Source organism: Peromyscus maniculatus, chromosome 1, assembly GCF_049852395.1.
Source record: "Peromyscus maniculatus bairdii isolate BWxNUB_F1_BW_parent chromosome 1, HU_Pman_BW_mat_3.1, whole genome shotgun sequence".
NCBI lineage: Eukaryota > Metazoa > Chordata > Mammalia > Rodentia > Cricetidae > Peromyscus > Peromyscus maniculatus.
The window spans coordinates 5,899,979-5,912,503 of record NC_134852.1 but is presented as its reverse complement, the minus strand read 5'-3'; the positions used below and the strand labels follow the sequence as shown (position 1 = coordinate 5,912,503).

The 12,525-nt window shown below is 46.8% G+C and overlaps 1 pseudogene across 1 annotated transcript; it reads left to right on the top strand.

Moving 5' to 3' along the window:
* The first annotated feature begins 4,266 nt into the window (after positions 1-4,266).
* On the top strand, positions 4,267-11,330 carry LOC102928019 (paired immunoglobulin-like receptor B; annotated as a pseudogene). The gene is made up of 13 exons (XR_013045241.1): positions 4,267-4,276; positions 4,455-4,743; positions 4,880-5,185; positions 6,145-6,429; positions 6,545-6,850; positions 7,079-7,375; positions 7,608-7,949; positions 8,205-8,255; positions 9,129-9,241; positions 9,545-9,620; positions 9,698-10,016; positions 10,768-10,920; positions 10,997-11,330. The product of XR_013045241.1 is annotated as a paired immunoglobulin-like receptor B (transcript).
* The last annotated feature ends 1,195 nt before the right edge of the window (positions 11,331-12,525 follow it).

Here is a 12,525-nt window from a genome sequence, read left to right as displayed (position 1 = left end):
TGTGAAAAGCAACAGGAACCATACTCAGCTGGGCACACTCTGATGGACACACAGGTTTACAGGACTCACCCAGCAGAGTCTATCTATCTATGTGGTCAGTAGTTGTGGTCCATGTGGAGTGCTGTGGGTGGAGGCCACAGGGTAAGGTTGGAGAGGAATCATGACCCTACATCCTGAGGAGTTCATATCCACCAGCAAACAAGATGCCTCTGCTGGTACTCTATATCTAACCCTTCTGTGTCAACGAGGATGGATGAGATGCTATGTGTGGCTTTCAGTCATCTGAGGCAAGTTCACCAGATGGAGCTCATCGCACCATGTCAAGTGTCAGTTGTTGGTTTCACACAGGTCCATGGAGGATACAGGGACCCTCCAGGGAGGATTTTGGCTTGTGCGGAGGCAGGGGAGATGATTTCTGGTGAACTGACTGACTTTTGTTTCAAAAAGGCTCTTTTTTATTGTTATACAGTTTACATCTTAGCAAGTCAATTTCCCCATTCCAAAATCTCTTATCTGAATCTCCCCAAAGGAGACAAAAGTCAAAGCAATTCTCAGTCCCAGGACCTGTCTAATTTCTGAGACCTCACAACCTAGTTATGCATAGGTTTGAACCTTTCAGGAAGAATTCAGATAAGATTTACATACATCAAACAGAGGGCACATGGTGGCACACGCCTTTAATCCCAGCACTGGGGAGGCAGAGCCAGGCGGATCTCTGTGAGTTTGAGGCCAGCCTGGGCTACCAAGTGAATTCCAGGAGAGGCACAAAGCTACACAGAGAAACCCTGCCTTGAAAAACCAAAGAAAGAAAGAAAGAAAGGAAGAAAGAAAGAAAGAAAGAAAGAAAGAAAGAGAGGAAGAAAGAAGGAAAGAAAGACCAAACAGAGGGTAATAGACAGAAATGTAAAGATCAGAAAATGCACATCAAAGGCAAGGCATTAAACTCCACACTACAAGCCAGCTGTAAGGCTCTTCAGTAACTTCCACTGCATAACCAGGAGTGGGCAGCACCCATTTTCACTGACAATGATGCCTGTTGAGAGGTAGATGTGAATAAGCTCACAGCAGTCAGTAAAACATTGACTGGTTCAAATGGCATGCCTCTTCACTTATTCTCAGGTGAGGAAAAACAGCAGCCCATAAAATCAATACTAAAGAGACACTATAGCCATGTGAAATGCTGCACATGAAAACTCACAGGAGTGCAAAAGACACAGGGGCTGGGATAGGAATATCCCTGTTAGAAATGGGGGAAAAAGAATAATTGAAGGGAAGCATAAAAGTGTATATAATAAAATACGTGTGACATATCCGCAGTGTGGGAGCTTTATAATAAATATATTATCATTATTTCTTTGAAGATAATCACATGCATAAAATATATTTGATCGTGTTCACCACATACTCTAGGGGACCTTTTCTTTCCTTTGATGAGACAGGGCCTGATATAGCCTAGGCTGACCCCAAACTCATTGCATAGTAAGAGTTTCCTTAAACTCTTATTAATCTTAGCTCTACCTCCTGAATGATATAGTCAAAGACTTGAATCACAACATCAGATTTATGCAGTACTGGGGATTAAACCGAGATATCTAAGAATAGTCACACAAGCACTCTACCAATTGAGGATTTTTCTGATTTTGTAAAGGACATATACAGCAGACTTACAAAAAGGTGATTATTCATATTGGCATTGATACAAAGAGGAAATTACTAATGTCTTGGCCTCAGCATCAAAAGAAGGAAATACTGAATGACCTCTATGTCATTCTCCATATGACAAATAGGAGATGTGTGTGCTCTGGACCATCCTTTGAAGTGATGCTAACTTACAGAATTTTCCCCATGTGACACAGTCCTAGCATGGGATCATTACTAAAGAGGAGGCTAAAATTTTTAAGATCCACACATGATAGATGATGACAATAATCTCTTTTCTGGACACTGCAGAACAGTCAAACATCTGAGATCACAGTGGTTGTGATGACCTCTACAAGTCTCATGTAAGCTCAGTGCAGAACAAATCCAGTATGGGGATGGGCACAAGTTCACACTCACAGACGAGGAGTTATTGGTATCTGAAACCTACTGGGAGAGAGAGAGAGAGTCAATTTTCTTTAATGGTGTGGCCCCTTGATATATGACCAAGACTATGGTAAGCACAAATTGAGCTGCATGGGAGGAAAAGAACAGAAAATTAGGTATGTAACAAAGGGCAGTGGATTTTCAACAACTAATGAGTCACAGAAGGAATCAAAGAGAAAATCAGGTCAGTGAGGAAGGAACCAGCAAGAGAGAGTGAGGGAGAAGGGGAGGGTGAGAAGGTGGATTCCATCAAAACACAATACACACTGATAGGACAGTTTGAAACACTTAAGGTATTGAATCCATTGCTGGGTTTTGTGTCTCACATCTTTGATCCAAACATTTAGAAAGCAGAGGCAGAAGGATTTCTGTGAGTTTCCAGCCTAACCTGGCCTACATAACCAGCTCAAGAAAAGCCAGGGATCCACTGAGAGAGCCTGTCTCAAATAAACAACAAAATAATTAAGCCTATAAGTATATGAAAAAGACAGATGCAAAAAAAAATTAAAGTAAGGTCAGAAATTTACAATTACAGGATAAGGTGGTGTGGCTCAGGGGTGGTGTATGGATCAAGGGTAGTAGAATACTGACCTTCCTGTCATCAGTCCCTAGTACCAAAAGGAAAAGCAAAGAAAATATTTTTACTGAGCACCCACTCTTCACCTAGATGGCCGAACAGACACCAACACACAGACTTTGGCAAGGTCCTGAAGAGCAAGACCGTGATTCTAGAGGTCCAGCCCAAAGAATGACTCCATCAAGAATGGCAAGGCCAAGATCCAAGACAAGGAAGTCATCACACCTGAACAGTAGTGGCTGGTATTTGCTGCCAGCAGATAGAGGGTGGCTTCACCCTATCCACCATCAAGGTCAAGAAAGAGTTCTAACCTTCACCTGGTGCTGCACCTGTGTGGTGGCATCAAAAAGCCATCCCTTTGCCAGTTTCTCCAGCAATACAATTGTGACAAGGCCATGCACTGCTACCCACAAGTGCTTCCCACCTTGGCACCCCTGTGTGGTCAACGGCCTCAAGAAGAAGAAGGACCACACCAACAACCTGCACCACAATTAAGTCAAATAATGCTGGGACCTTGTTTGGCCCAGGACTCCAGGCAGCCAATGACAATGTTTGAATTGAAGCAGAAGGACTAAGGAAAGTGATGATGCCAAGACTGGGTGATTGACACAGATCAGCGTATGAGTGCTGCTGCCAACTTCAACCCCGACTCTGATCCACATTGTGCAAGGAAAAATCTGCCTCCGGCAGTTGTCCTCTGACCTCCATGCATCTGCTGTGGAGATAAATAAGGGTAGAAAATAAAGAAGAAAGAAGAAAATAAAGAAAAAAATAAGGGTAATTTATTATGACTAAATAAGTGTAATTTAAAATAATAAGTGTAAATAACTAAATATATGTAATTTAAAGTTGTAGCATAAAGTACACACATCAAAAAGAACAAAAAAAAACAGAAATGGAGGTGCACATCTGTATCCTGGCACTTGAGACTATGAGGAAGAGATTTATAAATTTCATTCCATGCAGATGTACACAGTGAGACCTTTCACAGAAACCTTCAAACATTTTGAATACGAAGAAGTATTTCACATAAAAAAACGTGAAAAGGAATAAAGGAAACTCACATGTAAATTTGTGTTTCTTATGTGTAATATTCAGACATGTCTGTTAATTCGTCAGTTCCAAGGGGAACAGGCAAAGATGAGGACAAATGAAACAGACAAAGAATTGATCACAGAGTCTACGACCTGACCTAGACAAAGCCTTGGGGGAAATTAGTGCTTGGTGCCTGAGTAGGGCAGTTCCTCTTCCTGGGGGCTGATGAAGTACAACCATGTCATTGGAAGTCCCCAGGCTTAAGAGGCCACACCCTGTGTCTCCTCTCCCTCCAGTCTCTGTAGCTCTGCCCATGAGCACAGTTGTAGGCTCCAGGAGGAGATACCATGACCTTCACCTTCAAGGCCCTGCTCTGTTTGGGTAAGATGTGCAGAGGGGGAGGCGATACTGTGATCTAGGGTTGATGCTGCATCACAGCCTAGCACTGTCCCATCAGGAAACCCCAGGGTCTCAGGAGGTTCTGCAGAGGGAAGGACCTGCTCAAGCTTCAGGGACAAACCTCTCACAGGGAACTCTCTTCTAGGACTGACTCTGGGTCCTGGGCGCCAATGCTGGCAGGTGAGTGAGTGTCTGCAGATGTCCTGAGCTTCACTTCTCATCATTCCTGCAGCCATGCCTGGCAGTGAAGATGGAGCACAACACCTGTGTGCTGACCCTGGGGATGGCTGGAGGGTTGGGGTTGGGTCTGCAATCTGAGGCTGGCTGCCCTGAGTCCTAGCTGCTCTTTTCCTTGCAGGAGACCTCCCTAAGCCTGTCCTCACAGTACAGCCAGACTCCGTGGTCTACAAGCAGACTACAGTGACCTTCTTCTGTGAGGGGACCATAGGAGGTAGAGCATATAGACTCTACAAAGGAGAATATGAAGAAATAAGTCACACAGAGATTCCACAGAATCTGAAGAAGAAGGCTTGTCTACACAATCTCAAAAATAGATCAACAGCATGCAGGGCAATATCATTGTCAATATCAAACCCATAGTGGAAGTTGGTCAAAGTACAGTGACTCCCTGGAACTGGTGGTGACAGGTGAGAGGACACACAGGGTCCCCAGCCTCAGGTTAAACTGTAAAGAAGTGTGTCTATTCACAGGACTACCTCCACCACACAGCCCTGGAGGACAATGAAACCTGATATATTTAACTGATTCCTGTTTTTCTCCTAGGAGTCTACAGTAAACCCAGCCTGTCAGCCCCGACCAGCCCTGTTGTGACTGAAGGAGGGAATGTCACCCTCCAGTGTGCATCAAGGCAGTCATATCACAGTTTTGTTCTGACTAAGGAAGAACCACCTAAGCACTCCTGGACACTAGAATCACAGTATAACTACTCTACTGGAGAGTTACAGGTCCTGTTTTCTGTGGGCCCTGTAACCTCCAGAAAAAGGTGGACATTCAGATGCCACAGCTTTAACAGGAACATCCTACAGGTGTGTCCAGACCCTAGTGACCCCCTGGAGCTCCTGGTCTCAGGTGAGGAACCCCAGCCTTTCCCTAGAATGATGCTGAAATGATACAGGTGCCAGGGAGGCCTTGGTGTGTGGTGTGTGTGAGGGGCCAGGGCTCCTGAGCCCATGACATAGAGCATGGTAGAGAGTGGGACACAAGATATAGATTCCAGGACAGACGGTGAAAGCAAAGACAGGAGGTCCAGGACAGAGACAAATCCTTATGGGGCCTTCCGTTACTCTGGATCAGCTCATGTGCCACCCACAACAGCTCGGGGAACCCCACAGAAGAGAGGGAGGAAGGGTTGCAGGAGCCAGAGCACTCAGGACATCAGGAGAACATGGACCACACAATCAACTAAGCAGGGATCATGAGGGCTCACAGAGACTGAAGCAGCAACCATGGAGCCTGCCCTAGGTCTGACCTAGCATGCACACATGCTGCGGTGGTTTACCTTGGGTTCTTTTTTATTTTGTTTCTGTTTTTAGAGTTTCACTGCGTAGCCTTGTATGTCCTGGACCTCACTCTGTAGACCAGGCTGCCCTTGAACTCACAGAGATCTCCCTGATTCTGTCTCCTGAGTGCTGGGAACAAAGGCATGCACTAGCATGACCTGACTAGTTTGGGGTTTTTGTTAGACTCATAACAATAGGAATGGAGATGTCTCTGACACTTGCCTGCATGTGGAATCTGTTTCCTCCTACTGGGTTGCCTTGTAGAGCCTTAATATGAGGGTGTGTGCCTAGTCTTGTTGCATGTTGCTATGCCTTGTTCTGTTAAGATTATTGGGAAGCCTTCTCTAATCTGAAAGGACACAAAGGCATAGTGGATCTCGAGGACAGGGGTGGCAAGGAGGCTGTCATCAGGATGTATTATATAACAGAAGAATAAATTGAAAAGATAATAACAGTACCATCCACAGAGAGATTTTCTCTGTGCCACTGCCAAACATACCCAACTCCTTCTCTCCTACTTCCTTACAGGGACCCTCCACAAACCCACCACCAAGGCTGAGCCAAGCTCTATGGTCTCCTCCGGGAGTGCAGTGACCATCTGGTGTCAGGGGACCCTGCATGCAGAAATATGTGTTCTGCATAAAGAGGGAAGCCAAACACCCTGGGGCACACAGACCCCAGAGAAGCCTGAGAACAAGGCCAAGTTCTCCATCCCTTCTGTGACACAACAACATGGGGGACAATATTACTGTTACTGTTACAGTTCAGCTGGCTGGTCAGAGCACAGTGACACCCTGGAACTGGTGGTGACAGGTGAGCGTCTCAGGACCAGGCTCTGCTTTCAGAAGTATTCCCCTGCTACAGCCTAGCCCTGGATAGCATTCTACATGTGTGAGTCCATGAAACAGGCTGCCTCCTTCTCTCCTAGGAATCTACTACAATAAACCCAGCCTGACAGCCCTGCACAGCCCTGTGGTGACCTCAGGAGGAAACATGACTCTCAAGTGTGTCTCATATCCTGGATATGACAAGTTCATTCTCACCAAAGATGACCAGAAGTTCCTCAGGTCTCTGAACTCACAGTATACACAAAGTGTTATGCAGTACCAAGCCTTGTTTTCTATAGATCATGTAACACCAGACCACAGAGGGACATTTAGATGTTATGGTTACTACAACCATACTCCACACTGGTGGTCAGTGACCAGTGAGCCCCTGGAAATACACATCTCAGGTGAGTCAGCCTCACCACTGACCAATTTTTTTTGACACCCTAAGCCCTTTGCCATGGAACTGTACCCCTGGGTAGTGGTGGGTGGAGAGTGGGAGAGGAAGAGCCTGGTGGCTAAGCCAGAGCCCCACTCCTGGGGAGAAGCAGTGACATGTGCAGGGCAGGAAGGGAGGGGATCAGTGTTTGATAAAAACCAGCTCCTCAATCACTAGCCTGTCACCTTCCCTCTAGGCCTGTCCAAGAAGCCCTCCTTGCTGACTCACCAAGGCCAGATCCTGGACCCTGGGAAGAGCCTCACCCTGCAGTGTTGCTCTGACATCAACTATGACAGATTTGCTCTGTACAAGTTAGGGGGAGCTGACTTCACCCAGAATGTTGGCCATCGGACCCAGAGTGGCCTCTCCTTGGCCAACTTCACACTGGGCCCTGTGAGCAGCTCTACCGCAGGCCAATACAGATGCTATGGTGCACACAACCTCTCCTCTGGGTGGTCAGTCTCCAGTGACTCCCTGGACATCCTGATCACCGGTGAGAAACTAAACAGTTACCCTCGGACACCTAATTTCTGCATGGTGGAGTTAAGGAGGTAATTGCTGGGATGAAGGACAAGGATATTATTATTCGGCAACAGATGCAGAGATGGGGAGCAGGACAGGAGGTCGGGGAGAGACAAAAGAAACCCAGATCCTCATGGCAGATCCAGGTAAAGTGTCATCTCAGAATAATAGAGGCAGCCTCTCATCATCCCTCTTGTCCTTAGGACAGCGTCCCTTCAGTCCTTCCCTCTCAGTGAAGCCTAACTCCACAGTACACTCTGGAGACAACGTGACCCTGCTGTGTCAGTCACCATACAAAGTGGACACTTTCATTCTGTCCAAGGAGGGGGCAGCCCAACAACCCCAGCGACTAAAGTCAAAGTTACAAGATTGGGACTTCCAGGCAGAATTCTCCGTGAGTGCTGTGACCTCTGCCCTCTCGGGCACCTACAGGTGCTATGGATCTCAAGACTCATCTCCCTGTTGTCACATGGCAGTGCCTCTGTGGAGCTCACTGTCTCAGGTGAGGTGACCCTGAACTCTCAGCGTGATTTACAATCCAAACTGTAAGAGAGCCCTTGACTTGGATGGGATTAAGGGGCCAGTAGGAAACATCAGTCAGAAGGCACTTTCCTTTCTAAGAAGTAGATCCAAGCAGGGATCCCTCAAGTAATGTCCACTCTACCCTCTACTGCAATCTAGGTTTGTGGTAGACAGCATGAAGATCTTGGGGAGGTTACAGGACAAAGGTAAGACAGTGAGCAGAGACAGGTCCCTGGGTAAGCATCTAACTCTCACCCTCCTCTTGTTCTGTTTCCTAGGACTTACTGGAGCCTCCAGACCACCCCCATCAAGACCCATGCCAAGGGCCGGTAAGTATAACACACCTCAGTGCAGGACGTAGGCTCCCACCACAGGTTAGCCCATTGAGGTGCTCATTTCTATGTCCATTCAATTTGTGAGTGTCAGAGGCAAATAGAGATCCAAACAGAGACCCTAGAAACCCGGACTTGAGGTTGGAATACAGAAGTTGGCATCCAGAAAGAGATGTTTTGGCTCAATCTGGAGGACGGGGCAGGTGGGTGAGGTGGAGAAGAGGGATCTCAGACATTTGCCTCACCATCCTGCCTCTAAGGCCCTGAGAACAAACCTCTCAAAAGCATGGATGGAGTGAGGTTCCAGAGGGATAATAAGGTCTCTGTCAGAAGATGGGACCAAGAGGGCAATAGTTAATTATGGGCTTGATACACAGCTGACTCTGGAGATGCTAACTTGGACCAACTTTCCTTTTCTGGATAGACCGCTCTTTTCCTGAGTAAAAAGGAGAGAAGCCTGGCCCACATTTCTTTCAATGTTGGCCTTGGCTGTGACCTCTCCTGAGAGGAAACCTTCAGAACTTGATTCTGCAGTGGGTCTGTACCACAGTGGTGGTGACATGTGTAAGGGTGAGTCACAGGGCCAGGGCAGGACATTCAGGCTCCTCCCCTCCAGCTCAGGAAGCTCAGCTCAGGTGGAGAGAAAAAAAGCTGGAAGAGTCCTTGAGTTCAGCTCCCAGCTCTGCCACTTCCAGTCAGGTGATCCTCATGAGGCCAGTGAAATGTGGGGACAGAAAAAGAGACAATTCCTTGTTGCATGATTCTGAGGAGAAGAGATGATGAGTGCAAAGACCCAGAATGTGTCTGTCACACAGTAGGTACTCAGTTAAGCAGCAACATTCCCCACTCATGACGTCACTTGTGTCTCAGGACTGGAAGGGTACCTGAGGCTCTGGGTAGAGTCTCTGTGGCCTTCCTCCTGTTCCTCTTCATCCTCATCTTCCTCCTCTAACGAAGGCATCAGGGAAAATTCAGGAAGGATGGTGAGTATGGTGTGGGTGACCTGGGTCTCAGGTTCCCCTGTGAACATTCAAGCACAAGATCAGGACACCAGCCTCAGAGAACCCTCAAATTTGGGCTGGGTAGTTTAGAAACACTGCTGATCTCAGATCAGAAAGAACGTGATCTCAGAAACTGTGCAATTTCAGGTGTTCTATGAGCTTCACCATGTCCTGGGACATTTGCTCTCTCACCCATGATGTAAAGGTCCCTTCCTTCCTTCCTTCTTTCCTTGCCTGTACATGCCTGGGGGGAGGAGGAAGCTGAGACTCTTCTCTCTCTTGCAGGCCATAAAGATATGGAGTTGCAACTTACTACAGGAGCTGCAGAGCCTGTAACCAGAGACAGAGGCTCCCAGAAGAGGTAACTCATGGCCAGAGACATAGACCCCACCTTCCTGACACACCTCACTGACAACTGACATCTTCTTGTCTCTCCAGATCCAATCCAGCTGCTGCCACCCAGGAAGAAAGACTTTGTGAGATAAAGAGGGTCCTGGGGAGGGAGAAGTCTGAGGACACAGCATTGCAGGGGTGGAGGAGAGGCTCTGGGGTCTTTGCTATTTGGGTCTAAACTTCTCACTATAGACCCTGGAAATCACAACACTCCCTGATTCTCTGTCCACACCTGGGGCAATGTAGGAAACCAGGGGTCAGGGTCATCCCTAGACTCTGCTCAGGAGACATTCAGTTTGTTCTTTGGACAGACACTTCAGTAGAGGACACACAACCTGAGGATGGTGCCAATCTGGACAATTGGGTGAGGTTTCTGTCTTTATCTGAAGTGCTAAGAATTTAGGACCCATTTTAGTCCAGAGAGCCTTTTTTGTTCTCCATCCCTTGGCCATCAGAATCAACCACAGCTGACCCTTCCCTCTCTTCTGCAAGTACAACCTGCCTCACTCTCTCCTGGTTTCCCGGAATCATGTGTCTCATTGATTCTATCCCCTTTCTGGCTCCTTGGCATCTGTCTGATTGTCTTCTGAGGGGAAGCCTGGAAGGGAAAACCCACAGAAACATTTATGGAAGTAGCAGCTATAGGCAGGAATCAAAGGGACTTGGGCAGAAACATGGGGTTTTGTATTGTGTGTGTGGATGTTTTACAAGCATGTATGACTTTGAACCACATGCCTGCATGGTGCTCTCAGGGGCCAGAAGAGAATGCCATATACCCTGAAATGAGAGTTATATATGAATATAGGTTGCCTTGTGGGTTCTGGGAACCAAACCTGGGTCCACTGAAGTAGTAGTCAGTACTCTTAATCACAGAGCCATCTCTCCAGCCCCCAGAAACATGTTTTCAGGTAGATGGACTGTGTGAGTACAGCCAAGACAGCAAGGTTTAGAATGTCAGGATAGGTGACCAGAAATGTAGGAAGGAAGCCCGAGAAGATCCCATCAGGGATGTTGTTATCTAAATGGGTCACTCTGGCCATGCTGTGGAAAACTGGCCAGAGATACCCAGGGGAACAGGGAGACACTGCCTGTCCCTCACTACTTCCCAGCTACAGAGACCAGCTGAGGAAGACCCCCAGGGAGGGAAATATGCCCAGGTGAAAGGCTCCAGGCTCAGGAGGGCAGGAGCTATCCTTCCTTCTGTCATGTCAGAAGTCCTGGACACCAAAGATGGACAAGCAGAAGATGACAGAGAGATGGACAGTCAGGTGAGTCCTGACCTCACCAGGACTTTAGTATCCCCCAAGCCAAGCATAACCTTCCTCTCACTCCTTCCCACTACAGGTTGCTGAATCCAAGGAGCCCCAGGATGTGACCTATGCCCAACTATGTATGCATCAGGTCACTTAGACAGGGGACAGCTGCACCTCCTCCCTCCCAGGCAGGGGAGGCCCCAGAGGAGTCCACTGTATATGCTGCTCTGGCAGTCACTCAACTGGATTCTGTTCCCAGTAACAAGGAGCAATGACCCTCTGCCTGCCGGGAGACCGAACAGAGACCTCCAAGGGGTTCTGTGAACTTTTGTGAATACGACTGCATTTTAACTAACATCATACATTTTGGAAATAAAGCAGATTTCTCAATAAACACGTGAAATGAGAAACTAAATAGAAGGAAATGGTTTCACACTGAGTACTAATTTTAATGACATCACTCATCAAAGCTGTGAAATGAGAAAATTTACTGGCTTGGTTGCACAGATCCATAATCCCAACCCCTGGGAGGCTGAGGCAGGAGAATTGCCTTTGTTTTGTGGTTATCTTGACATACCTACTGAATTTCATGACATCCTGAGCTGCAGAATGAAACATGTTTCACACATTAACCACCAAAGGCCAGGGTGGAGGTATACACCTGAAATCCAAGCACTTTGAAGGTGTGGACAGGAGGATCAAGAAGTCAAGGTCATCTTCACCTTCTTAGCACAGGAGTAAGAGGCCAGCCTAGAACACATGTGACACTGTTTTAAAATAAATAAGCCAGGCATGGTGGTGCAAGCCTTCAATCTCAGCACTTAGGAAGTAGAGACAGGCAGGTCTCTCTGAATCTGAGGTCACCTGTCTAATAGTTAGTTCCAAGTATCCAGAGCTACATACAGAAACCATGTCTCAAAGAATAAGTAAATAAAATAGGGCCAGTGAGATGGCTTGGCCAGTAAAGGTACTTGCCACCAAGCCTGACATCCTAAGTTCAATCAGCAGGAATCGGGCAAAGAGAAAACTGACTCCCACAATTTGTTCGCTGACCTCCACCTAAGTCTTTGGTGTCTTCCCCACACCCAAGAAATAATTAAAACAATTTAAAATATAGACTAGCAATCATAAATGAAAGCTGGGTGTAGTGGTGTAGGCCTGTGATCCCAACAAGGCTGGCCTCCAACCTGCTGTCCTTCTGCCTGGGTTCCCATATGTACAACATATATTCACTTTATTTTCTTAAAGGTGTGTTATGTTTTATCTATGTGTATGTATATGTGTTTGTGTGTTTTTATGCCATGTGTATGCGGGTTCCTATGGAGGCCAGAGTGAACATAGGAGCTGGAGTTATATGTGTTTGTGAGCTACATGCTGTGGGTGCTGGGAACTGAACTCAGGTCCTCAGCAAGAGCAGTGCATGTTCCTAACCACAGAGCTACCTTTCCAGCCTCCCTACATTAGTTAAAATTGTAATAACAGCAGAGCACTATGAATAATTTTATAGAAAAGTTCCCCTTTGGAAATTCACTTTCTGGAAGCTTTTTCTAAATGTTTGGGAATTTGAAATAAAGACATTACAAAACTAGAGAAAGAGGAAATATAGCCCAACATAGTTTA